The sequence below is a fragment of the Lygodium microphyllum genome, chromosome 10 (assembly GCF_053477565.2).
Source record: "Lygodium microphyllum isolate KBCC chromosome 10, Lygodium_microphyllum_v1.1.10, whole genome shotgun sequence".
In the NCBI taxonomy this organism is placed as follows: Eukaryota; Viridiplantae; Streptophyta; class Polypodiopsida; order Schizaeales; family Lygodiaceae; genus Lygodium; species Lygodium microphyllum.
Window position 1 is genome coordinate 93,725,666 of NC_141144.1, and position 26,765 is coordinate 93,752,430.

The 26,765-nt window shown below is 38.0% G+C and overlaps 1 pseudogene; it reads left to right on the forward strand.

Annotated features, from left to right (window-relative positions):
* The first annotated feature begins 13,298 nt into the window (after positions 1 to 13,298).
* The window catches only part of LOC148030291 (small ribosomal subunit protein uS2 pseudogene), a 97,920-nt pseudogene continuing 84,453 nt past the window's right edge, over positions 13,299 to 26,765 (forward strand).

Genomic DNA, 26,765 nt, shown 5'->3' on the forward strand with positions numbered 1-26,765 from the left:
TATAGGAACCATCATAAACTCCTTTGATCATGTGGAGCCCATCAACATGATTATGAGAAACTTGAGCTATGCTTGCAAATATAATATTTAAAGCTAATTTAGTGCAATTTTCTCTAAAGTCATGGTCATAGGGTAGCTACTTTAGGGGTGTTCTTTTTTAAAACCATCAAGAGCAAGTTATGGAAATGCTATGTGTTGTCTTTATACCATGTGCTTGAATGGTAGTTCGATGTTTTGATGCTAGCAACCTCAACTTAAAATCTTGATCCAATTAGTAAATTACAAGGAGTACTTAAAAAAGCCTTACAACTAACCTTTTATTTTGAAATTTACCTTTAAAATATAATTAAGAGGTGAGGAAACCATCAAAATTTGAATGAAAATCCTTCAAGTATAGGCATTTGAAGGAAGGAGCATAAGCCTAGCGAGAGGTGGGGGGCCTTGTAACTCCCCTTCCCAAGAGGTCACCCATCCTAGTAGTATTCAGGCCAATGGATGCTTAACCAAAATTTTTCGATAATTGGGCCAGCCATCTAGCCCCCAAAACCTTGAGGTGATGGTGGATGATCTCTTCTATATCCAATTATAGAAATATTCCTCCATTTGGCCTAGGATTTAAACCTAGTCTCAACACATTGCCATCGCATCAATAGTGAGCTAGTTTTCTCTAGCAAGTGTGGATTGCATTTCCAATACCTCCTCTTAAGCCACACCGTGGTTGAGGTCTTAGTGCCACCCAAGCTCAACAACCTGAGCTTTGATACCAAGTTAGAAACTAGGTGGGGGCCCTTATACCTCCCCTTCCCAGGATGTCACCCATCCTAGTATTGTTCACACTAATGCACTCTTAACCAAAAGTTTCCCATAATTGGGCTAGCCATCTAATCCCCAAAACCTTAAGATTATGGATGACCTCTAGTCTATCAAATTATGGAAATATTCCTCCATTTGATCTAGCATTCAAACCTAGCCTCGACACATCACCACTGCACCAATAGTGAGCTAGTTTTCTTTAGCAAGTCTGGCTTGCATTTAAAATAAGTGTCACAATTTTTTATAAGATCATTGATTATGATGACCAATCACTCTAACTGTAGCACAATTACTTGTATTAAAGATACAAAAAACCCATAAATTAAACCCTTTAATAAGGAAAAAATAGTCATCAAGGTTGCCATTCAAAATCATAGAAAAGGAAAGAAAAGAGAATGAGACAGCCGCAAGAGATAAGGGATTCAACAATGAAGAGGAGAAATGCCATCTACTACATCAAGTAGCAATGTTGGCATATCAAGTGGTGCTGTTATTGTACCGACAATTCAAATACTAAAGATTTTTCCACCAACCTTCTGTAAATGAAAGTTAGATGGTATAAACTATACTTTGTGGAAGTTTGAAATTATCCTTTGGTGCTGGGGATTGACCTAGAACTACAATCCACTCCCAACCCATGGAATTCAAGCGTTATGATTTTTCTAAATATAGTTCTTCTATAGGCTTGGAAACAAAGGAATGTAGATGTGTTATGTACCTTAGTTACTAGCTATTCTCACAGTCTTTTGACCTTGATTTAGCATAGAAGCAAGGAATCAAAGGCTTGGAATATACTACTGAGTCAATATGAACTCAAATAAGGATTTAGAACTTGGAGAATCAACTAGTAGTAGATAGAAGTTTACTGAAGGAGAGATAGCTGAAGCATTCATCATTGGATCAAGAATATACTTGACCAGATGGCTAGCGCTTAGATACAAAATACCATTAAGGAGCTAGCTCAAAGGTCTCTTTATATTTGTCCACCAAAGTTTGTGGATCAGTAGTTTTCCTAAACACTCAAGTGAGACCCCAAGCTTTTACATTTGAGGAATTTTGTGTGCTACTAGTGGAGGAGGAGTTAGGACTTAAAGCTCAAGAAGGTAGTAGCAGTGGAGATGCTACATTTTTTTCCAATGTGAAAGGCAAAGGTGGTTTCTCTACTAATGGTGACAAAAAGAAGGGCGGTAAGAAATTTTTTTAAGTAGAGTGCTTCTACTGTGAGAAGAAAGGACATACAATTGTGTATTGCCATGTCAAGAAGGAAAATGAAAAAAATGGCATCGTGAAGATGAAAGGGAAGGAGACAACCAATATGACTAAAATAGAGTTGAAGTCATTCATGGTAACCATTGAGAGAAAATGTGTTTCTTAGTGTAATAAATATCTAACATGACTCATGGATATTTGATAGTGGTGCCTCCTATCACATGACCGACAACAAAGGTTTATATAGTTCTTTGAAGTCTTTGCAAGAATCTATCATTGTGTGACAGTTAAGAATGATGCAAAATGCCATGTTGAGGGCACATGCAATATTTTATTTGTTGTTGCAAATACCATATTAGAGAATTTAAAAATTTTCCAAGTTCCAATTTCAAACAAGTGATAAATATTTGACCACATTGCTAAATCTTGATCCATATTTGAAACTGGGATTTGGGAAGGTAGCTTATATAGTATTTAGGGTGCACTCTACCTTCAAGTTAAACAACAAGATTTGACCATGTGGTCAAATAATAAAGGTATTGAGGGTTCCCAAGGTACATGGAAATTTTCAAATTCCCTAATATAGTGTTTGAAAATTCTGAACTAAACATTTCTTTCAAATGTGATGTATGTTCTAGAGATTGAGAGAAATCCATTATCAATTGCTTTTATAACTTCTCCTTGCCATGAGGTGAGGTTCACCAAGACAGGTGCAAAAATTATCGCTAATGTTGGCAAACTTGTTGGAAAAGGGAAAAGAAGGAACAACCTATATAAGCTAAGTGCTCTTACAACCACCATTTGGTGTGGGCATAAGTAAACTTTGGTATGAAAGATTTGGTTATAATGGTTTTGCAATGTTAAAGGAGATGCATAAGCAAGATATGGTCACTCACCTACTTGTAGGAACTGAAATGAAGGAACCATATAAAGCTTGTATGATGGGCAAGTAATCAAGAAAGGCATTTTCAAAGAAAGCAAGAATAGAGTGAAAATTCCTCTAGAGTTGGTGTATACTAACTTGTGCGATAAAATGCATATACAAGCCTTCGGGAGATCTTCTTATTTTATGTTAATCATTAGGACTATAGTAAGAAGCTTTGGGTGTATTTTCTTCATGATAAGACTCAAGCTTTTGATAAGTTTAAAGGATGGATAAAACTTGTTGAGAATAAGACAAGGTAAAGTGTGAAGAAGTTTAGAACACATGCTGATGGTGAGTTTAACTTAAAGGAGTTTGAAGACTTGTGTAAGAGCAAAGGGATTAAGCATTAATTGATGACATCTTATCCATCTAAGTAGAATGACATTATTGAATACCAAAATTGCACCATTGTGGAAATGGCAAGGTGCATCCTTATTAAGGGCAAGGGATTGCCTAACCAATTTTGGGTAGAAGCTATTAATATTACAATCTACATTCTCAATTAGAGTTACACAAAAGGCTCTTAAGGGAAAAACTCCTCATGAGGCCTATATTGATAAGAAACCATCTATTTTGCACTTTAGAACTTTTGGATGTGAATGTTATGCAAAGTCACAAAGGATAAGAGAAACAAATTTAGTTAAAACTAGAAAGCACAATATGTATCTTCTTGGGTTATAGTGACGAGAGCAAAAGCCTTACAACTTGTATGACCAAGAAGTAAAGAAGATAATAGCAAGCTCTGATGTGGTGTTCAAGGAGCAACCGCATACAATGGAGGAGGAGAATACAAGTTCTTCCTCTTTATCATCTAGCAAAGTAGTCCACTATGAACCTATCCCAAGAGCTATCCTCAACCTCAAGAAGGAGGAAGCATAATCTTCAAATGATGAGGAAAAATTTCACCAAGCTGCAATCATACCATTAAAAAATCCATTGCCGTGATGATGGGTGAAACAGATATATGATTACAATAATCCTATACCAAAAATTGTTGAGGAAAATACAAATGGACCAAGGAGGTCTCAGAGAATAGAGAAGCAAAGAAACGCTTCTGATCACAAAGTCAATATGGCCTTGATGATGACTAAGATCATGAGAGAAGTAAAGGAACAGGTAGACTCAGAAGAAACACTTACTACTCTAGCATGCCAAGTAGCTATGCAAGTTGAGTATGACAACATAATGAAGAGTTACACTTGGGAGAGCTAGTGGATCAGCCAGGAAAGAGAAAGATTATTGGCATCAAGTGGGTCTAGAAGGTAAAGTATAAGGTTGATGGAAGATTACAAAAGTACAAAGCTAAATTATTTGCACAGGGATTTTCATAGATTGAAGGATTTTATTTTCAAAAATAATTCATTCCAACTACTAGAGTGACTACTATTTACATATTACTTGCAATGGCCACTCATAAGAAGTGGCCAACTTATCAAATGGATGTTACAATAACGAATATTTCCACATTGCTTTCTATGGTCACTCATAAGAAGTGGTTAGTTTACCAAGGTGATGTTAAATCAACATTCTTGAATGGTGACATCGAGAAAGAGGTATATGTGGCTCACATCTACTGGAGTTTGATGTCCCCCCATTTTGAGAATAAATTTTGTAAGCTAAATAAGGCATGATATGGACTAAAACAAGACCCTAGAGCATGGTATCAATAGATATATAAATTCTTTTTAGGCCTAAATTTTAAAAGATGTGCCTTAGATGATAACTTGTATATTTATAGGGATGGTGAAAAGTCTATAGTGATTGTCCTATATGTGAATGATCTTCTTATTATAGGTGACTATGAAGATATGATCCATCAGACTCAAAAAACTTTGAGCTCTGAGTTTGAAATGATGGACTTGGGGTTGTGACACTATTGTTTGTGGATTGAAGTCTAGCAAGGCTAGCAAAATCTTTATCTCTCAGAAGAAGTATACATGGAAGATCTTAAAAGCATTTGGCAATGACATGTGTAAGGAGATAGCCACACCTATGGAGGTCAATGTAAAGTTATCCATTGAGGATATATCAGCACCAGCATACATTGGGAGGTATAGGAGGTTGGCTGATAGCCTTATCTATTTGTGCAATACTAGGCTAAATATCCATTTTTTTGTTAGTGTTTTGAGCAGATTCTCAAATGTAATGTACTGTAGGAAACTAGCTTTTAGGGCATGATATTTGTGATTCATCAGGATTATATCCTAAGTGATGCCATCCAACACTCCTTGGAGTGACATGGGGTTGATCTCTTAGGTTCTCCTAAATCTGCACATCACAATGAAAGTGTTCTGGCCAATGAACCCACTAGGATTGACCTCAAATCTAGGCTCCTAAATCAACTAGGGGTTACCTAGAGACTCCCTAGCACCAATCTTTGAGTGTTTGCTTGGCAGAAGTTCACCCAAACCAAAGGGGACTCGTATTGCACTTGGTTCAATGAGAGTGACAAACAAGGGGGAGTTCAACACATTGACCTCTCTACCCATAAGGCATATTCTGTAAGGGAGAGCAGCATGCACTCCCTTCTGCCTATATAAAGGCATGCCCTCTACTCGATTTGGAGGGAGGCACAAGGAGATTCTAAGAGGCTTCTAGAGGGAGGTAGAGAGAGACAGGTAGAAGTATACCCCCCCTAAGTGGCTACGAGAGGGAGCTAGAGAGGGAGAGAGTTAGAGAGAGAGAGAGAGAGAGGGGAGAAGATCCCGAGAGGCTGCGAGAGAGGGAATTAGAGAGAGGGTTAGAGAGGAAAAGAATTAACTCAACCTCCCCTTGTCTCAGTCTTCAACTCGGCAATCTTGTCTCATGCTCTCCCATCCCAAATTCATTCCACCTTCTCTATCTCTCAAACCCACTTGTTTGCGAACGATGGCTCCAAAGCAATGAGGCAAAAAGACCATGATATCCACTGCAACTGGTCAAAGAAAAGGTATTTCCAAACATACGGGAGTGCCCAAGGTATGATGATAAATTGACCAACTAGTCGCTAGGTAGAACCAACTTACATTGTTTTAGGGGGCCGGAATGGGATTTTGCATTATGGGCAGGAGGGTTGATGTACTATACTCCCCTTCATCTCCCATTCTCTTTGAACCAAGTGCAATGGCAAGTCTGCCTCAGTTCGAGTAATCCTGTAGGAAATGGGAACTCAAAATTACTAACGCTAGTTGGCTGTTAGGAGACCCATGTATGATTTTAGGAATCCAAAAATTCAGGTCAATCCTAGTGGGTTCAGCTGGAACTCATTTATTGCGATGTAGACTCAGTAGGGTCTATGGGAAAAACCTCGTGATACTCCAAGGGAGTGCTAGGTGGCGTCATTTGGAAAACCTACTAATGGACTACAAAAAGGTGCACCTCTGAATGAGCCTAGCGGACACCTCACAGTTGGAATTAGAGCACTCGTTAGAATATAATACAATGTAATCTTAAGAAAAAAGAAATGGATTATAAATACAACCTAGGACATGTTTTCTTCTCTTCATTAATGTATGCTTTTGAATTATGGTAGAGTAACGAATCTTGGAAACGATTCTTGATCTTCAAAGTAATATTTATGTTAGCTATGCATTCATCTAGTCTTGCTGGGAGGAATCGGATGATGCAGATATTAGATCAATTGTACAACCCCTCACCTCTATATCATGAAAGATAGTGGATGATTAACAGAGGATACTGCTATATCGATGCAAAACTGTCTAGCTTATCTTCAAAATAATCTGAAAATGGTGAAATGGATGAAAGATCTTAAAGTTGTCAAGATCTATCTATTTTGTGAAGCTAGTGTAAACTCAACCTTGTATACTAGGGGCAAGAAGATCAAACTGAACCCGTATATCTATGGGGAAGTTATAAAGATCCTTCCAGCTGACAAAATAAAAGTCATAGGTCGCTCTAGCCATCGCAACTACAAAAAGGACGGATTTCTTGAACTACCTCAAAAGTATAGATTGCTAGATATCTATCTCCAAAATCCAAATTACTTCATATAGGCTGTATCAAAGTGTCATACTTAGATTGTAGTAGGGAATCCTTTTCTGAAAAAAAAATGAGATGAGCCTGTGAGCTATGTAAATAATGTATTTCTTCCCATTTGATTACCTTTTACATCCATTGTAATAAAGATTGATTGATACTTTATCAAATTAGAGAAATAATGAAACCTTACTTTCCCTTGGAACCTCTGAAATTGTAGTTTAACTTTAGCTATGGGAAAAGAGTTTTATTTGAAATTGTTTCAATAAATTAAGTGAGAAATAATTTGAGTATCAAACTCTAATATTAACACTATATAAATCTTGTAAAGTTTAACTTGGGAATTGTTGAAAATTTCGCAGAATCTCGCACCCACAATAATTCCCAACGAAGCCCAAGAGAAAAGGAATCTTTTGAAGCAAGTCAAACCTCCGAAATTTGACGAGAGATGAGAATGTGGAAGCTCATGCAAAAATTTGGATTGAATCCATGGAAGATTATTTTACTGCTGCTAGAATTGTCCCAACCAACCAAGCCATGATAGCTAAGCTAAAATTAATTGGCAAAGCAGCTCGACTCTGATAGAAGTAGTGGTTACAAGATCAAGGTGTCCTTGAAAATACCATTACTTAGGATTTGATGAAAGAAGCTGGAAAAGGAAGATATTTACCTCTATCTTATCGCACCCAAAAGATGAATGAGTTCTTTAATTTGAAGCAAATGGGATTGACCCTGAAGGCCTATTACTCCAAGTTTGTTTCACTTCTTAAATATGCACCCTCCATGGATACTGCTCAACAAGTGTCCAAGTTATGCAATGGGCTAAATTCTCCTCTAAACACTCGTTTGGAATCAATACACCCAACAAACCTCCAAGATGCTTTGATTCGAGCTGCTCCTATTGTGCGGGAAGTACAATCAAAGCCTAAAAATAATAAGTTCTAGAGCTACAATAACCAAAACAAAGGAGGATTCAAAGATCAAGCAAAAAGAACCCAAGGTCAATTTCACCAAGGTCAGAAGAAAAAGGTAAAATCCAATGCAATTGGAAATTTTGTTCCTACCCAAGGAAACAGGGATGGTCTTAGGTTCTTTCACTATAATGAGCTAGGGCATTTTAGGAGAGATTGTCCAAAGCTGGTGGAAACCATCCCCAAAGGCCAATCTCAAGGTCAAGGCAGAGCTACCCAAGGCTATGGTCAAATAGCTATGGCAAGAGGAAGAACATCAAATATTACCCTTAAAGAGATTAATAGGGAGGAAGACCCTACTATGGAAGAAGATATTGAAAAAGCAACTGTCCATGCTCCATTCCACAAGAAGAGTCCAAATCATCAATATTCGATAATACAGACACGAGCTAGTCACTAAGGTAAATCATTTAAAGTTTTGATTGATTGTGGAGGTACACACTCATTTATTTCACCCAAGTGTGCTAAGAAGTTAGGAATAGATATAGTAAATGCATCAAAACTACTTGGGGAATTAGCAAATGGAAAGGAAGTACTTTCTACACAGTAAACTGCCAAGGTAGAATTTAACCTAGAAGGAAACCTTTCAAGTATGAGGTTTAGAGTAATAAACTTAGGAGCTTATGAGTGTTTACTAGGAATGGATTGGTTGAATCCCAATGATGCTCATATCCATTGTGGAAAAGGTCAAGTCACATTTTAGGATTTGAACGTTGAAATAGCAACTACACAAGGTGAAACAGGGAAACCTAAGGTTCTATTAGCAAAAGCTTCTCAAATTGTGAAAGGCCTGAAGAAATGATTACATGTTTACCTGATCAAGCTTAACAAGGTAAATTAAGATAGTCAGATAGAAGAAGAACTAGTTAAAAGAATACGCTGACGTATTTCCTAAAGAGCTATCTAAGTTACCTCCGAAAAGAGAAGTCAATCATGAGATCAAACTTGTTCTAAGAGCCGCTCCAGTTGCAAAAAGACCATACAAAATGCTTATTTCTGAAGCCATCTAACTAAAATAGTAACTCAAATAACTGCTAGAACAAGGATATATTTGGCCAAGTAGTTCACCATGGGGAGCCCCAATATTATTCCAAAAGAATAAAGATAGAACTCTCCATCTTTGTATTGACTACTACTGAGGGCTAAACCAAGTAACAATGAAGAATAAGTACCCGATTTCAAGGATAGACGAGCTTCTTAATTGTCCTCAAGGAGCAAGGATCTTTTCTAAGATTTATCTTTGGTCAAGATATTATCAAATCAGAATCAAGAATGAAGATATTCCAGCTAGAGACGATGAGAACACACAAGTTGTATGCCAAGAAGAAGAAGTGTGCTTTCTTCAAAAGAATACACTTACACGAAATGATAGCTTTCATCTAGAGAGAGTATTAATATACGCATAAACTGTTAACTGTTACCTATGATTTGTAGTTAGATTAATCGAGATTATAATTCGTGGAATCATGATGGAAATAGTTGCAGGAGGATATTGCACAAAATGAGTAAAGGACTTTATGCGCACTCAAGATTAGTAAAATAACTCAATATATTTATTATCAAACACAACAATGGTTAAGTGTTGAGATTAAAGCATAAAAAGTGAAAGTCTATTTAGAGGTCTTGTAAATAATCTCGTTAAGTTATTCTCACAATATTTTTCTAAGTACCAACTAAAGGAAATTTGCTTATATTGGGTAAGCTAGCCCTAAATAAGAAATTCATGTTTTTCTTAACAAAATTGAAAGATTTGTACTCAACACTTCTTTATGGGGAGGAGAATCCTTGTTAGAATGTAAGGTTACCTTAGGTTAAGGATCTACCTTGGCTATGTGAAGTTGTGAGCTGCACAATGGTGTGATTGTCTTTGCATCATTGATATATGTTTGAAAGGATTGTTTGTGTTTGCTAGAAACTAGATCTCTAATTAAAAACATTGATAAACAGGATAAAAGGAAATATCGTGCTAGGCTACCCCCAAGCTAGATGCGAGATCCTACTCCAAGGGGGTCATGGTTATCACTTCGAGAGGCTTAGACCAGCTCCGTGCAGAAATGTCTGTAAAAGGAAATATTGTGCTAGGCTACCCCCAAGCTAGATGTGAGACCCTACTCCAAGGAGGTCATGGTTATCGCTTCGAGAGGCTTAGACCAGCTCCATGCGGAAATGTCTGTCCATAGGGATAGTCTCAAGCAGTAGGAAATGTGGATGCCAGGGGGGGCTCTGGCCATAAAATCCACATTACTCCTAGTATTTGACAAGCCCCTTCATGACCCATGATGGGATCCTGGAACCCTAATACTAGTTATACAAGGGAGGAATCTTGGTGTGGACAGAATACCCTCGTGGAATTTCATATATCTTCCACAGGATATGAAAGATGAAAATTGTAATAAAAATTTTAGTATAATAAAAGAATTTATTTTGCTCAAGGTTTGTTTGAATCGTATATATGTCCGTAAGATAAAATTACGTGAAGGAACCTGTGATTTAACAAACTAATTGAGGAAGTTGGTTGTATATGTTTCAATAAATGTGCTCTAGGTAATTTAAAAAACTAAAGATAATACTGTCATCAAAGGAAAGCGAGTGGGCATGACCCACGGCAGGTCCGAGTAGGGTGGTCCCGGTTAGCTCTAGGAGCTTTTCTAAATCGGCGATAGATATAGGAAGAATTGACCAACTAGTCACTAGGTAGAACTGACTTGCATTGTTTTAGGGGGCTAGAATGGGATTTTTCCTTATGGGCAGGAGGGTTGACATACCGCACTCCCTTTTATCTCCCATTCTCTTTAAACCAAGTGCAATGGCAAGTCTGCTTTAGTTCAAGTAATCTTGTAGAAAATGGAAACTCAAAATTACTGATGCTAGCTGGCTATTAGGAGACCCGTCTGATTTTAGGAACTCGAAAATTCAGGTCGATCCTAGTGGGTTCGATCGGAACTCTTCCGTTGCAATGTAGACTCAATAGGGTCTAAGTGACAAACCCCATGATACTCCAAGGGAGAGCCGGGCGGCATCATTTGGAAAACCTACTGATGGACTACAAAAAGATGGAGCCTGGAGGACACCTCACATAGTCTCACTCCAGTCCCCTAAAACAACTTGGAGTCGACGAGTCAACGTATCCGTCTAATTAGCATAATTCTTAAAAGAAGCTCCTAGCTAACTAGGACCACCCTACCATAGGACTGCTACCATACTCGTGGGGAGCCAACAAGCCCTCTTGCTTCCCTTGATGGTTATTTTTTGTTACCTTGTTACCTACTACAATTATCTTTGATGAATACTAAAAATCAGCTTCCTTAATTAGCCTTTTGTAAGATAGGGTTTGTTCACGTAACTTAGGGCATAATACAAAAATAAGATCAAACAATCATTGGCAAAAAACTCCTTTGTTACTAACCCAAATATTTGGCATCCTCTAAGATTCTACCCTACCAACTAGTATCAGGGCCCTAAAAAGACCATTTTGGGTCACAAAGGGGTTAGCAAGATGCTAAGAGGTAAGGAATTTACTAGCTAGAGCCCCATAGCACCCTTAGCTCCTTTCACCTAACTAGCGACCCATATAGTGACCTCTTGTAGCAAGATCGTCGGTCCAAGCTTCCCGAAGCAATGTTTCCAACCCCCTTGGAATAGGGTCCCTGCAACTAACCTTGGGGAAGGCCTAGTGCATCCTTCCTTTTATTAACTTGTTTCTAGTTAGATTCAATCAAAATCCTAGCTTTCAATGTTTCTTGATGCATTGGTAGATCATGGCATGCATAACCACAATCTAATTTACCATTTACTCAAAAACCGATTTACCCTAGAAGGAAATCTTTGAGCATCCTTGGGTTACTCTTCCCTTTGGGTTTTATTTGGATTTTCAACCACAAACTGCATCTAATGTACTTACCATTAAGTCACCAATCCTTTTAGGATGGTTGTTCAAATTCTAAGGTTGACTCTCCTAGGATAAATAGTCCATTCTATCATTGTAATAGCTATACATGATCAATTCTAAGTAGCAATCTACTTGAAATATTCAATTATAGTATACAACTTTTTAAACGAAGAAATAACCATAAACTATACATAACTTTTAGGACTTTCTTACATACATGAAGCATTCATCATAAGCAACTATAAGAACACTATCCTGAATATCATAGGTTATAAGTTCTCTAAATGAAAGAATAACCATCGATGGCATGTAATTTTTAGGACTTTCACTTAGATATAAAACATACATCATAATCAACTACATGAACACCCTATCCTAAATGTAACAGACCACAACTTTCCTAAATAAAGGAACATGTGCAAACAAAATGATATTTTCAAGATTAACACATAGATAGGTAGGATACTTTATGAATAAATACATGAGCACACTACTATACTCTAAATATTACAAGTTGCATATTACTTGAATGAAAAATTAGTACAATATGATACTAGATTTTCAAGACTATCACATGGACAAATATCATACATCATGATCAACTAACATGAACACACTATCCTAAATATATTAGGCCACATATTGCTTGAATGAAGACTCATGAACAAATGACATTAGATTATTAGGAAATAGAGTCAGTGTTTCAAGTTGAACCATAAACAACTTTGATAGTGCACTATCCTAAAGTATTTGCCATTTCTATGCGAGATAGATCCCAAATATGCATACTTATTGGGCTATCCATAACATAAGACTTACGATGAACCTAATAGATACACATTTCCTCTTCTTCACCTAAGACTACACATTGGCTACCAATTCTAGCACGCATTCAGTAAGATTATATTAGCTACCATCACTAACCCAATTTGGAACGCAAGCTAACTATCCCATTTGAACAATAGAACAATCTATGCTTTTGCAATTTATAGGGGTTAGAGGAACCTGAGTTTGCATGGTGGGAATTGGAAGATTATCTCCGCTTGTGTTAGCTCCCATAACTCCTTAGCTCCTATGGATTTTGTGACTCCTGAGCTTTTCCTTTTTGGAGCCATGGTGGATGCATGGCTTTTATGGCTTCGACGGACCTGATGAGATTAAACTGAAATGGGAAAAAATATTTTTCTTCTTTATATTTCTCTCTCTTTTCTCTTTGCATGTCTCTATATCTTTCTTTCTCTATCTCTCTCTCAGATCTCCTTATCTCTCTTTTCTTCTCTCTCTCTCTCTCTCTCTCTCTCTCTCTCAGATCTCCTTATCTCTCTTTTCTTCTCACTCACTCTCTCTCTCTCTTCACTATCTCTCTTTTGTTTGGAATAGCATATTAGTTCAGTGTCACCACCCTCTCTTTCTTTGTCCCAAATGTAGCCTTTTATGGCTAAGGGGCATAACCCACCCTCTCTCACTCCATTTCATCTCCCAAAAGTCTCCATTAGTAGGTTTATGGGGAGCTTTCATGGCCTCCATGCAAGGAAAAGAGGCCCATGTAGCCTTCCGTAATCATGATGACAATGATGGGGTTGACATGCAGAAAGAGGACGATGTGGAAGTGGCAACTTGGCAACAGGTAAGCTCTCCATTTTCTTTTTAAACATTAATTTTTTTTTCTAAATTTTAGATTTTTTCATCAAGGTTTAATTCTAGCCCTTTTCTTGTGTAGGGGTGAGGGGTGAAGGAGTTGAAAGTCCCATGGGTCCGTATAGGTCTCCTAGCTTCTAAGTTATCAATTCATGTGACAAGATCTAAAGCATAAACATGTAACGAAGAGAAAATTTGAATTTTTTAGGAGTCTTGATCGATATGTTTCTACGTTTGTATGCACGCATGCATGAGGCAAGCATAGACATGTAAGGGAAGAGAGAATTTGAGGTTTTAATGGGTCTCGATGGATGTGTGTGTGTGTGTGTGTGTGTGTGTGTGTGAGTGACAAGTGAGAAAATATTTTTACAAGTTGACACATTACATCATATTTTCCTTAAAGGAATTGAGATATTCTCATCTTAAAAGAAATTGGGGGTATTACTTAGATAGGACATCCTCATCAATCCAAGTGGCATCTTTCTCAGGATAATCCTTCCATAGGATGAGATATTCTCTAAGGGTTCAACTTCTCAATATCCTTTCTCTTACATCAAGCATATTGAGAGATAGGCATGTGAACCCTATGTATGCAAGGGTGGATAAGCATAGTTGGGTGTGAATGAACTGGAGGGTAGGGAAAAACCCTAATCCTAGCCATCTAGAGGCTATATAAACAACCTAAAGGTCACTCTCACATTAGAGGAGAGTGCACTAGTTGTATTTTTGAACAACTCACTAAGCAAGATCTTCTTCTTGTACTTGAGCTCTCTCTCTTTCCCTCTTGTGCACACTCTCATGCTTCCACTCTAATAGTTGGCCTCCAATTCTTTTGGTACTTTAGGGGTGGTAGGACATTTACTAGTAATGTGCCCTATCTTCTTACATTTGTTGCACTTCATTTGGTTGGGATATTTTTTCTAACAATTACTGACAAGATGTCCCTTCTTATTCCAAAAGGATCATTTGGTGGAGGCAATATGAACTAGAAATTGCTCATGGGTTATTGAGGTAGATCCTCGACTTCTTTTCTCCTCATCTAAACAAAACTGGATGGTGTTTTTCAAAGTTGGATTAGGGATATTGGTAAGAGTAATTACAAGGGTTGGAAAGACCTTCTTATAGCCTTCAAGAGAATTGCAATATCATCTTCATCATGAACTGTAGCTTGAATTGAGGCTAGTTGTGCCATAAGCCCCTTCATGTGAGAAACGAACTTACCTATATCTTCTCATTGTTTATAGTCCAAGCTAAAAAAATTGATTTAGGAAAATTTTGGAGTTCTTCCCTGTAGCACCATAAAGCTTTTGAAGCTCATCACATTTCTCCTTGGCAGTGGAGAGTTGGTCAATATGATGAATTAGGGACTCATCTAGATGAAGCATGATGATGGCTTTGGCTCTTTCATCATCTTCTACGTCAAGTGGGTTTGATGGATCAATAACCTTGGTCCCTAATGGAGGGCCAATAGCCCCGTTCCATCATTTTATACTTCACAAGGACCTGCCATGGATGAAAGTCTTTTCCATCACACTTACAAATTTAAGGCCTAACATCAGCATAAGCCGTGGCCATGATAGAAAGGTCTTACTAATTGGCCTAGGAAATGGCACTGCCTAGTCCTTTACATAATGGCCAATAAGTACGAACCAACTGATAGAAATGATCTATGTGTTTTTAAATGCCACATAGCCTTACACGTGTCTAGACTTAAAACTGCAAGGATGAAAAGGGTTGAAAATTATACATATGTAGTACCTCAAAATAAGATTTTGGTGGTCCTTTCCTTTGGACAACCCTTGGTTTAGGTTTGGTTATCTTCTTGGGCTTTAATAAAGTGAAATTTGATTGAACCTTTGGCTCCTCCCCACCTTGTGGTCTAGTGGATGAATATTTGGTTTTTCAAGGTCAATCGAGAACTTCGACACTTGGACAAGAGTTCGAGAAGATTTCAATTACATCCATGTTCTTGTTTCATCATAAGGCAGTACCAACTAATGACACTAAATACCTTTCAATGCTAAGAAGCACTCATCTCAAGATTAAGGTCTCTTGAGATGTTAAGTATTCATCTTGGAAAGCTTAGCGATGCCCACCAAATGAAGAATCATCATTGACATGAAGACTATAGGTCATTAACTGACTCTACATTCAATGATTTCGTGATTAAAATCATTGTTAATATCAGCAAAAAATGAAAAAAGCAAGAAAGAAAAGCTTTCAAGCTTGTGGCTACTATGGTTGCCACTGTGACCCATAGTTAGGGTTTTGATTGCAACAACAGTAGGAGAGGAATTAACTAAAAACCTTTTAGGGGGAGATGGCCCACTAGGGGGGCTAACAAAGCCCCATGGTAGCCAGGATGCCCAAAGCACCAGGCCACGCCATTGAGCTGAACTGGCCTCAATGAAATCTACGCCAGATTCACAAATTCTGGCAATGGCATCCTCCTAGCTACCCAATGTCTGCGTTTGATGTGCCGTGCTTGAGCATCTTGAGCTGGGGAGCAACTCTCTAGAAGAAAGCTAGGAAAAATATGCTCTCTTTTGTTCACCCCAAGTCCTCCACTGATAGGTGGTCAAGGCTGGCTATGGTAGAGAAGGAGTTAAATGAGAAAGAAAGAGATCTTCTTGTGCACTTAAATTAGGATGTAGCTAAAGGAAGCTTGTTGGATCAAAGATAGCTCTGATGCCATGTTGAAATATCAAAGTGGAAGCATGAGAGTCTGCACAAGAGGGAGAGAGAGAGCTCAAGTACAAGAAGAAAATCTTGCTTAGTGAGTTGTTCAGAAGTACAACCTGTGAGAGTGACCTTTAGGCTATTTATATAGCCTCTAGATGGCTAGGGTTAGGGTTTCCACCTGGCCTCCAGTTCATTCACACCTAACTACCCTTATCCACCCTTGCATACATAGGGTTCACATGCCTATCTCTCAACAAAGCACTCTATCAAGCTAGAACTCAAGGACTCCTTGGCTAGGCATTACAACTTGTTGATCATCAAGTATGATCAGGATTTGCTATGTAAGCTTTCAATAAGCTAACATGAAATAGATTATAAACCTTCAAGTTTTCACAGAGTTGTAGCTTGTTGTATGCATTTGGTCCTAGACACTTGAGAATCTTGTAGGGTCCATAATATCTTGGGGTTAGCTTTTTGAACTCTCCTAATGACAAGGAACTCTTCTTTGGACAAAAACAAATAAAAACCATGTCTCCTTCCTTGAAGTTTCATTCTTGTCCCCTTAAATCAACCTATGCCTTTTGCGCCAATCCTTGGCAACTTGAGTATCTTGCTTGATATCTTTGACTTGATCATCCATTTCTTCTAGGATCTTCCTAGAAGCTTCTACCTTTAGGGTAGGATAAATGAGAGTTGAACTTTAGAGCCGAATTCAAAGCGCAAAAGTGACCCAAGATCCATAAAAGAGGCATTTTTGGCAAAAAATGTGTCAATCACAGATCAAGGAGTTGGAGTTTTCCTAGGTGGATTTTGACATTGGGAATCTAAGGCAAGTTTTCGTTTATCGATCAAAGTCTATTTGACTCCCCATTTAATGGCCACAAGGTTTGGTGTTATGAAGCAGCTACCTAATCTAAAAGTCGAAAAGCAAGTGATAGAGGCTAGATAATAGTTTTTAATGCCACAAGAAGCTGCATGTCCAGTCGGATCATGAATCTGAGGTCATTTGCCCCTCCGTCCTGCCCAAAACCACTTGCGAGATAGTGTGAATGCGCTCGAGTGAACCAGCTTTGTTGTTGCATGTTATAAGCTATAGAAGATTAAAGAAGCATGAAACATAAAAAAACTTGACGAAGGGGAGTGAGGGTATTTTTTTCAATTCCTCTCAATTCCATTCAAGATTTGGATTTTGCACCTGTTGGAATCATGCCTCCCCCTCTTGAGGCTGGGATCTTGTAGTTCTTTGCTTCAAATCGCTCTAGACTGCGCGTGATTTGGTGCATCTTTGAAAAGTTTAGATTTCAGTCTTTCTCTCTCACCATAAATGCTGTTCATATGGGCTGAGAGAGGGGGAATGGGTACCAGATAGTGTGACAAGATGCAAGGAATGAAACAAGTAACTGCCAACAAAGGCATCAGTGAAGCGTCAATAGCTTCTTGTTTTCAAAATACAATGGGTTATGTATGTGAATTATAGTGTAAGTGCCTTTTATTGAATTTTATGATGAATCTTTCATTTTTATTATGAAAAATGATTAAAAATGGTCGAATATGCTTGAATATATCTAAAAATGTAAAATGATAAGGAATTTTTAGCAATTCACGTCATGGAAATCAAAATTGTAAAATCTGCAATGTGGGATTTAGTAGTAAATGATACATTCATGGATTCTTATGGTTCAAGTGGTGTTCCTATGGACTTATATTGAATGTAATGATAAATCACATTCCTCATAAGCTTCATAAATTTGAAAATCATAGGAAACTAGTAATTAATATTAAAATAAATGATAAAAATAATGAAAATAGATTTTTTGATTTAAAAATTGGTTTTCATGCGTATTACCATAAGTTAGGTATATGTGTGTAGATATATAGTGAAGGTAGGGCATGGAGACTTGTCTAAGCCTACCTCTATCTTTATGTAAAAGTGTATGTTTACCACTTTTCTACACGGAAAATTTGACATGAAACATCGTCTTAAACCAATTTATGATTGCAAAACCTAAATGGTAGGGGAAAATGAGTTGTGAAAAGTTAAGTATCAATTAAATTCTGATTTTCATACATATCATGACATATAGGACTTGCTTCATTTAAGTTTAAAGGGACAATAGTAGGAATTAGTTTGGTGTCATTTCTAAGCAACGGAGCACTTTGTTAAAAAGAAAATCATGGAAAGGCTATATTCACACAACACGTAGGAAATTGATTTGTGGTTAATTTGTTTGAGCATTGTATGGCATTACACCTTGCATTTGCATTCTTATATATGGTATCAAGAAAGAGAAAGTCTATTGGATGCATTGCAATTGTGGTTGTTAAAACTATTGATCAACGATGAGAGTGTGAGGATCTCAAAGCTGTGGCCTAGAATGATTTTCTTCAGGAACTCTTAAGTGAGGAAACAAAAATATTCTTGGAATGTGCAACTTGGAAAAAGAGTGGCCACTATTACGATTGTGTTCTATGTTTAGATGGTCCCCAATTCTTGTGGTGTAGGAGAGCGGTAGTAGGAGCCACAACAACGATCGGCAAGGGGGTGCTCTATATGTATGTGCAAGGTGTTAGTCACTTGTATATGTGGTATACTCCCTTTGTTGAAGAATCTTCTTTTTAGTTTACAAAGACTGGAAAAATACCCATGACCACGTTGAGAACTTGGAAAAGGGAAATCATAAGGTTTTGGGGTTACATCCCCGCACATACACTCAATCTAGTTCTATGGGAAGCATAATGAACAAGTTGTCTATAAGGGAGAGACTACCTAAGTTAGGGAGATGGTCACCACTTTGTTGACTATGCAAAAGACATGTGGAAAAAGCCACATTTATTGTAAAATTGACTGCAAAGAGGCTCTTTTGGGGATTTTGGGAACTTGAATGACTCGGTATGTGATTTGTGGAATGTAATTAGGGGTATTGCTATTCACCATATTTGGAGGTTTAGGAATTCTAGGATTTTTTATAAGAAAGGATTCTTTAATGTTAACTTTGCCCTTTGCAAAAGGCAAGAGATGTTAGGAGTCCTTAAGGAGTGGATAAGGAAGAGAGAGGCTAGCTTTAGAGTTTCTCATAAGTTTAAGAGAGCTAGCTTTAGAGTTTTTCATAAGTTTTTGAGCGTAGCCTAATAGATTATTCTCTTTGAATAACCATGCGAATTGGAGAGAACAGCCTTCCGCATCGATGGTGAGGAGGAGGAGGAGGAGTTGAAGAATGGCTGCCATTGCAAGCATTAATCATATCTTTGGGCACCATTAATCAGACCCTGAGAAAGGCCTATCACGTGGTAATTGCTTGAAACAATTCATTATGTTGGCTTGGGAATGTCTCAAACCAAAAACAAGTGTTAATGGCACTTGTTTCCTTGATGATAGACTTGGATTGAAAACTCAATCAAATTGATAAGCAATTACTCAAACCTAGTTTTCCCTAGCACTATAAGGGATTAGGCTCATAGATAGGTCGAACCTTTTGGCGTGTTCTCTTAGTTTTTTTAAAAACTTACAATTGTGACTATAGTCGTGATAAAAAGCCTATCGGAAGGGTTGCATCCAGAATCACACCATATAGACACGTTTTTTTATGACTTTATAAGCACGCTTTTACTGCAATGCAGGGGAAAAGAAACCACGAGCTTCTAGTTGTAGATTACACAAACACACAAACTCCAAAGTAGATAAGACTGCTTCATATTCCCTTTCCCACATCACGCTTCATTACCTAAAGTGTCAGATGAAGTGCTAATCTGATTTTAGCAACGTGGCCATTGTTCCCATGGACATTCCACATTATTTATACAAACCTAACCCACATTGTATTAAAATATACATGCAATATCATTACATGTCATAACAAAATGTTGAAGGACAAGAGATGGATGAAATTGTACCCTTGTTTGCATTATATTAATTGAAATATGAATAAAAATGCTAAGTTTGGCTTGCATATAATATTTGAAAATTGAAAGCTACTAGAGTTTTCAATAAGGTATCCTAACAAGTATGCCTTAGTGGTGCACATGGGGCTCACTCCTCAAGAAGTACTTCCTGTGGATGAGGATTCCAATCTCCTCATGATGATGTACCTATGGTACGTGAAGTGCAATGTTTTGCTCTTCAACATGTGCCTCCTCCTTCACTTATAATGCTTTATTGAATATGTAAGCCATTGCACAAAGTAATATTGCACCTATAATGTCATACACAAGCATATATGCCTCCATTTGTAAAACAATATCAAATAAAATGAAATTAAGTATACTAGATATTAGAATAAAGAGGTATGGATAAAAAACCCTAAACAATATAAAAAATCTGACTTGCATTGTTACATGCTTAATGACATGTTGTTATTGGTCCGCACAACAAAGAGAGTTGTTTTTACATAGAGGTAGTCAAAAAGTAGACCAAGTTCAAGGATCCATATAAAAATGTATTTGCCACATCCTATACTCATCCGCTCTCTTACATACTCATAGACTCACTATTTATCTGAAAAATATATTGAGCTATTTATATAGAAAAAAGGTCAAACATTGGACCATGTTCATAAATGTGTATAAACATGCATTTCTCTACATGTTTGCATATCTTATGTATATTTAGATGTGCAAGCACATGTGCTTCCTACTCCATGCCTCCACACAATCAATGCAAAGAGCTTTTCAAAGCTCATCTTAATTAAAAAAAAAGAACAAACACAAAGAAAACAAATCTAAACTTTGAGAGACTAAAGGAAAAGGCAAAGACGAATTTATCTCTATATGAACTTACCTTATTTGAAATTGAATCATGGAGCTTGCCTTGTCTCCCTTCAAATCAACCACAAGAAGAAAAATAAGAATAGAATGAAGAAGATGAAGAGGGGAAGGGGAAAAACAATAAAATGAACTCACCTTCATGTGTGTGGAGAAGAAAATGAGTGAGGAATCAAATGTCCTTTCCCCATGAAAGCTCTCAACCATGACATCTCCCACATGGGAGTCCATGGCTCTCATCTTGTGTCTTGTCTATCACAAAGTGCTTCATTTGTCCCTCTCTTGCCATGTGCATCTTAAAAGAAGGATTCAAATTTATTTGAAAAGAAGATGGTTTTTAAAAAAGGTTTTTAGGCGCATTTAACTGTGTGTTTTTGCACTCATTCTAATGATCATTTTACATGAATTTAAACACGTCCACATGCCATCATAGCTATATGTGCATTTGATTAGAATTCTAAGACTCAAGTAATACCACAATTTTAAATGAAATATTTCATGGGTTGTCGTAAAAGCATGTTAGGCTCTTGTGTCTCTTCTTCAATTATGTTATAATGTAACCTCTTTTCTCAATAGCTAGACAAGTGATCATATTCAAGCAGAAGCTTGTACAAGAAATAAATTGAGAGCAAGAGCTTGTTAACTATCTCTTAGGGCTATCAACTCTCATGTGGTGACCACTTCACCATCTTGACTGGATCACATGTTCAATTAGAATTAAGAGAGATAGCACATCATGGTCAAATCAATAGATTTCCATTCCACAATACCAAGCAAGTATCCTAGGTAGTATTGTTTGGACTAAATAATGACTTTTCATTGTATTTCACCCCATTATTTGGCATTTTTCTAAATAGTTGGCAAAAAACCAAATAAATCCTTTTGATCGAAAGCTTTTCATCAAACGCTTTTTTATAAAAAATGTTAAAAATCCACATGTATAAAAAGAGTTTTAGAAAGCTTTTCATTTCATTTTGAAAGCTTTTCAATTGTTGTCTTTCTCCACTACTCTTCTTACAAAGTGCCTTTCTCTTGTCTATGATAATTACTTTATAAGTAATATGATATTACTTATTTTAATATTTTAATTCTATTCATTATTTTTATATTTATTTCTTGTTTTTTAACCTCATACTTTGAAAGTATTTTTAAATTTCCTAATTTTATTTATTATTTATATATACTTTTTTTGTGTTGGAGGTTCATCTCACATTTTAAAAGTATATCTTAAACTTTTTTTGTATTAGAGGATTATCTTACACTTCAAAACTAATGTGTTATTTGATCACTCTTTTTGTGTATATTAAAGGCTTACCTCACTTTTCAAAATTGATATATTAGATTTAATTATTTCTATTGTATTGTGTTGGAGGCTTGTAATCATACTCAAAGCACAAACAAAACACTTGCTTGGATATTCTATTGCTAGTATTTGAGACTTATATTCACACTATAATAGTAAGTCCAAGAAATAAGTATTCATTTTTGCATGTGTAGAGGCTTTTCTCACACTCCAAAAATGAAGTTAGACTATGTTACTTGTAGTTGTGTAATATTAGTGTTTTGTACTTATACACATAATACAAATTATAGACTTTTGTATCTTTGTTTTGTGAGTAGACAATGGGGTCCCATCCTTCATGTGGAGATCCATCAACTATTTAAGCCAATACATCTGTGAAGCAGGGCTCTCCTTTGCATAAAGTTCTTGAATCTTTTCCCATAGATTCCATGCACTCTAATCTTCATCTTCAACAACATTATTATGGACCTCTTTAGAGAGTGTTAAAATGATAGTGGACTTGCATATTGCATCTAAATCAGCCCAGTCATCATCATCTATATTATTGGGTTTAATACATTTGTTTCTTAGTGGCTTAATATGCAATTTTTGTACAAAAAATTTCCATATTTGAGATTTTGAGTAGCCATAGTTAGTGCATGTTAACCTTAACACAAGAAGAAAGCAAAAAAAGTGGAAAAGCACAAGTTGGGACCTAAAAGAGGTGGCCCATAAGGAAATTAGACACAATGGAAGAAGTAGGGAGGGAAATGGCCGAAAGTGCAAGGGAGGCCTCAAAAGCTAAGTCAAAGGCAAAAGCGCATTTTTAAATGCAAGGCATCCTTATAACTTTTTGTAAAAGAGGGTCAGGCTCCCTCCTGTGCACATTGTAAAGGTAGATGGACGGTAGAAGGAAAAGCTAGGAAGATAGGAGGATGATGGAAAAGAGGGCCTAGGCCATGTAAAAAGGGGGATAAGGGGATGACCACCCAAAAGGGATTTAGGGTTTTGTATATAAAGTTGAAAAGTGAATGAGGAGCTCATTCTTTGGTGTATGGCTAAAGTGGTCTCTTTTTCTCCTCTTGCCTTCTCTTCTTCTTGCTTGCTTGTGCTTGTGGTTAAGAGAAGGAGTGTGGTCTCTTTTTCTCCTCTTGCCTTCTCTTCTTCTTGCTTGCTTGTGCTTGTGGTTAAGAGAAGGAGTGTGAGAGTGTGAGTGAGTGAGTGAGTGAGGGTGAGGGACCGTGGTGGAGAAGCTCTCTATCTTCTCTTCTCTTCTTCTCTTCTTCTCTTGTCTCATCTCGCGCGCGCGGCTATGGAGGATGGAGCAAGGTGGAGGATTGAGGATGCTTGAGCTTGCATCTCAAGTCATGGAGTTATCGAAGGGCTTGAGGGAGGAGGCTAATCCATCAAGAGGCTATTCCATTAAGCATCAAGGTAAGCTCACTACACTCGTAGGATCGAAGGCGCGTTGGCTAGGTAAGGGATAGCCATTTGTGCTTGCTTGAAACATTTGAAACAATAAGTAGTCTGTGGGTCTTGGAGGTTGAGTGTGAGCTCCCTCTACATTTTGGTTCTATTTTGGGACCAATGGATTCAAGTTTGAGCACTTGTGTGCCCCAAATCGAGCAAGGAAGTAAGGGTTTCATCCCTAAACCGGAGCTTGAGATAGGTAGGAAGTTTTGGGTTTTTAATCTTGGCAACAAGTAAGTATTTTGGTTTTTTGATGATTAGGCAAGTAGGAGGAAGCATTTTAGTTTTTAGTTTTTCATTTTTGTTGCATTTGGAGTAGGATAGGACCAAGAAATTGAAGGAAAAAGCTTTAGGGTTTTTGTTGTCATAACAGGGCAAGAGGGTTTGATTTGTTGCCAATTTGTATTTTGGAGTTTAGTTGCTACTCTAGGTATATACAATCCTTCATTAGGGTCAATTCTTACATTCTAGAAGTTTTTGCGATCCTACATAGCCAAAATCATTAGAATCAAGTTGATTTTTGTCATCCCTGGAAACTCGTCACACGGAATCGGCATGTCTGATTTCTAGAAGGACAATCGACCTGATCGATTGCCTTGGGAAAAAATGGGCCAGACTGATTTGGATGACTGAAAATCGGACAAGGAAATTGGACCATTCGATTGGTGAAATCAACCCACCAAAAATCAATCATCGACCGCCCAAGAGAATCGGCACGTCCGATTTGGCCGGTCCGATTTGAGAATCAGACGAAGATCAGAATCAAACAACCCAAAATCGCTAATAATTGGCCCATCCGATTCTAAGAATCAAACGATTGAGAATCGGCCAAGGCTATATCCCAAAAAAAAAAACAAAAAAAAAACCCACAACTAATTGACCCTGCCAATCAACACATAGATCATAGCCCAATCGAGTAGGATGACACAACAAAAATCCTAGCAGACCCTAGAGACAAGAGAAAACTGCCAAGAATCAAGCCTAGAGCCCCGTTAGGCCTCACTGATCTTAATCTGTGCTTGAACTTCTTAGCCACAACAGATATTCTTGATTGGCTCTTAGAGCCTTGGTTAACTCCTAATCATGCAAGCAACGAGATTGCCATTGTTTCATAGAGCAGTTCGAGCAGGTCTACAAGGCCAATGGTCTCACCGATCTTATTATGTCTTTCGATCTATGATTAGGAGATAAGGGTAGGACCTGGTACATGAGTCTAGACCATGTTGAGCTTGCTAACTTCAACAACCTCAAGAGTCTCTTCATCAAGAGATTCTCTGAGCTTGGGTACTCCGATAACCTTCTAGTGTGGCTAATGAACATCAAGGAGAAAGACAAGGAGGGCATAAGAGACTGCGTCACCCATGTGCGGAGTCTCTTCAAGAGGATCCCAACTAGCAAGTAACCCCCCAAAAGAGCGATCTCCATAGCCTTTATCAATGGGATAAGAAGTGAAGAACACTACAAGGCCTTGGCAGGCAATTCAAGCTTGAACAAGACGTGCTAGCTAGGGTCTTTGACGAGGCTATTAGAGTGAACGACTAGCTAAAAGAGAGAAGCTCCAAGAGCTCGACCTAGAGGAGAGTAATGCTAGAAACTATGAGAGAGTTTCAACACCAAGTGAAAGATAAGGCCCAAGTTCTCAGGATAAAGGAAAGGGCACGAACGCAAGTCAGGAGCTAACAAGGATGGAGGAGTTAGCCAAATTACAAAAAATGATGAGATGACTAACACGCTCTCACATCCAATACGTGTATTGTGGTGGAAATCACCTTCTAGACAAGTGTCAAGACTCCAGGTCCCGACCTTGCACCAATTGTGGTAGGTTCGACCACAATACCCTGCATTGTAGGCTATTGAGGAGACTTTCATATTCACAACCATACAAACAGTCTTACCTAGTGAATAGGCCCCAAAACTTCTTTGGAAGGGGAGCCCCATTGCTTCTCTTGGCACCTAATGATGCCAAACTGGCCATTCCTAGGATGAAGATAAACCCCATAGGCATACCTAGACCACCTGGACTCTACATAACCCATCCACTGAGTGATACTCTAGTCCACTATATGGAGAAGCTGAACGACGAAGAACCTTATGTGCATCTCTACGTGTCGTATGACAAAGAGAGCAATGCAATCCTTATAGATTACCAACCTATACTGATGATTGCATTAGGTAGAGGCAGAGGCAGAGGCTTTGGAGGGTAGACCCAAGAACCAATCTTGTGTTGGACTTGTGGACACTTAGGACATATCTCCTCACACTACCCCAAATGGAAGCATGCTAATTGGGAAAAGGCCGATCTTAGATGCCCAGAGTGTGGGATCAGTCACTTGTTTGCTGAATGCCTAAGACGAAGACCACCCTTTAGTGTGACAAACAAGCCATTTGCACCATTGGGACTGTTTGGAGTTGAGACATTTAACAGAGAGGACACACTCATCCCGTTACATATCATGACCCATGCGCAAACAAAGAATGTCGTTATACCATTGCCAGGGCCCAGCAACTTAGATGCAACCTCAATTGGAAAGAAAAGCCGTAGATCTAGAGGCCAGCTCTCATACTCAACTACTAAGACCCATTGATTGCTTATTGTTTCAAGCATTTCAAGTGAGCACCTATGGCTATCTCTCACCTAGATGACGTGCCTTCAATCCTACCACGGTGTAATGAGCTTACCTTGATGCCCCAATGAGTAGCCTCCTCCCTCGAGCACTCTGGTAGCTCCACGATTCGTGATACAAGCTCAAGCATCATCAAGTCTCTTCCTCCAAGCTCCATCCTCCATAGCCACATGCGAGATGAGATAAGAGAAGAGAGGAGAAGAAGAAGAGAAGAGACGATGGAAAGCTTCACCTCCAAGATCCCTCACCCTCACACACTCACTCTCTAGCTCACTCTCACTCCCTCCCTCAAGCACTCACTAACAAGAAAAGAGAAGAGAAGGAGAGAAGAAGAAGAGTCCACTTTGCTACACACCAAAGAATGAGCTTTTCATTCACTTTTCAACTTTATATACAAAAATCTAAATCCCTTTTGGGAAACCATCCTCTTTTTTACATGGCCGTGGCCGTAGCCTAGTCCCTCTTTCACATAATCCTCTTATCTTCCTAGCTTCCTTTCCACCTCCCATCTACCTTTACAATTTGCATA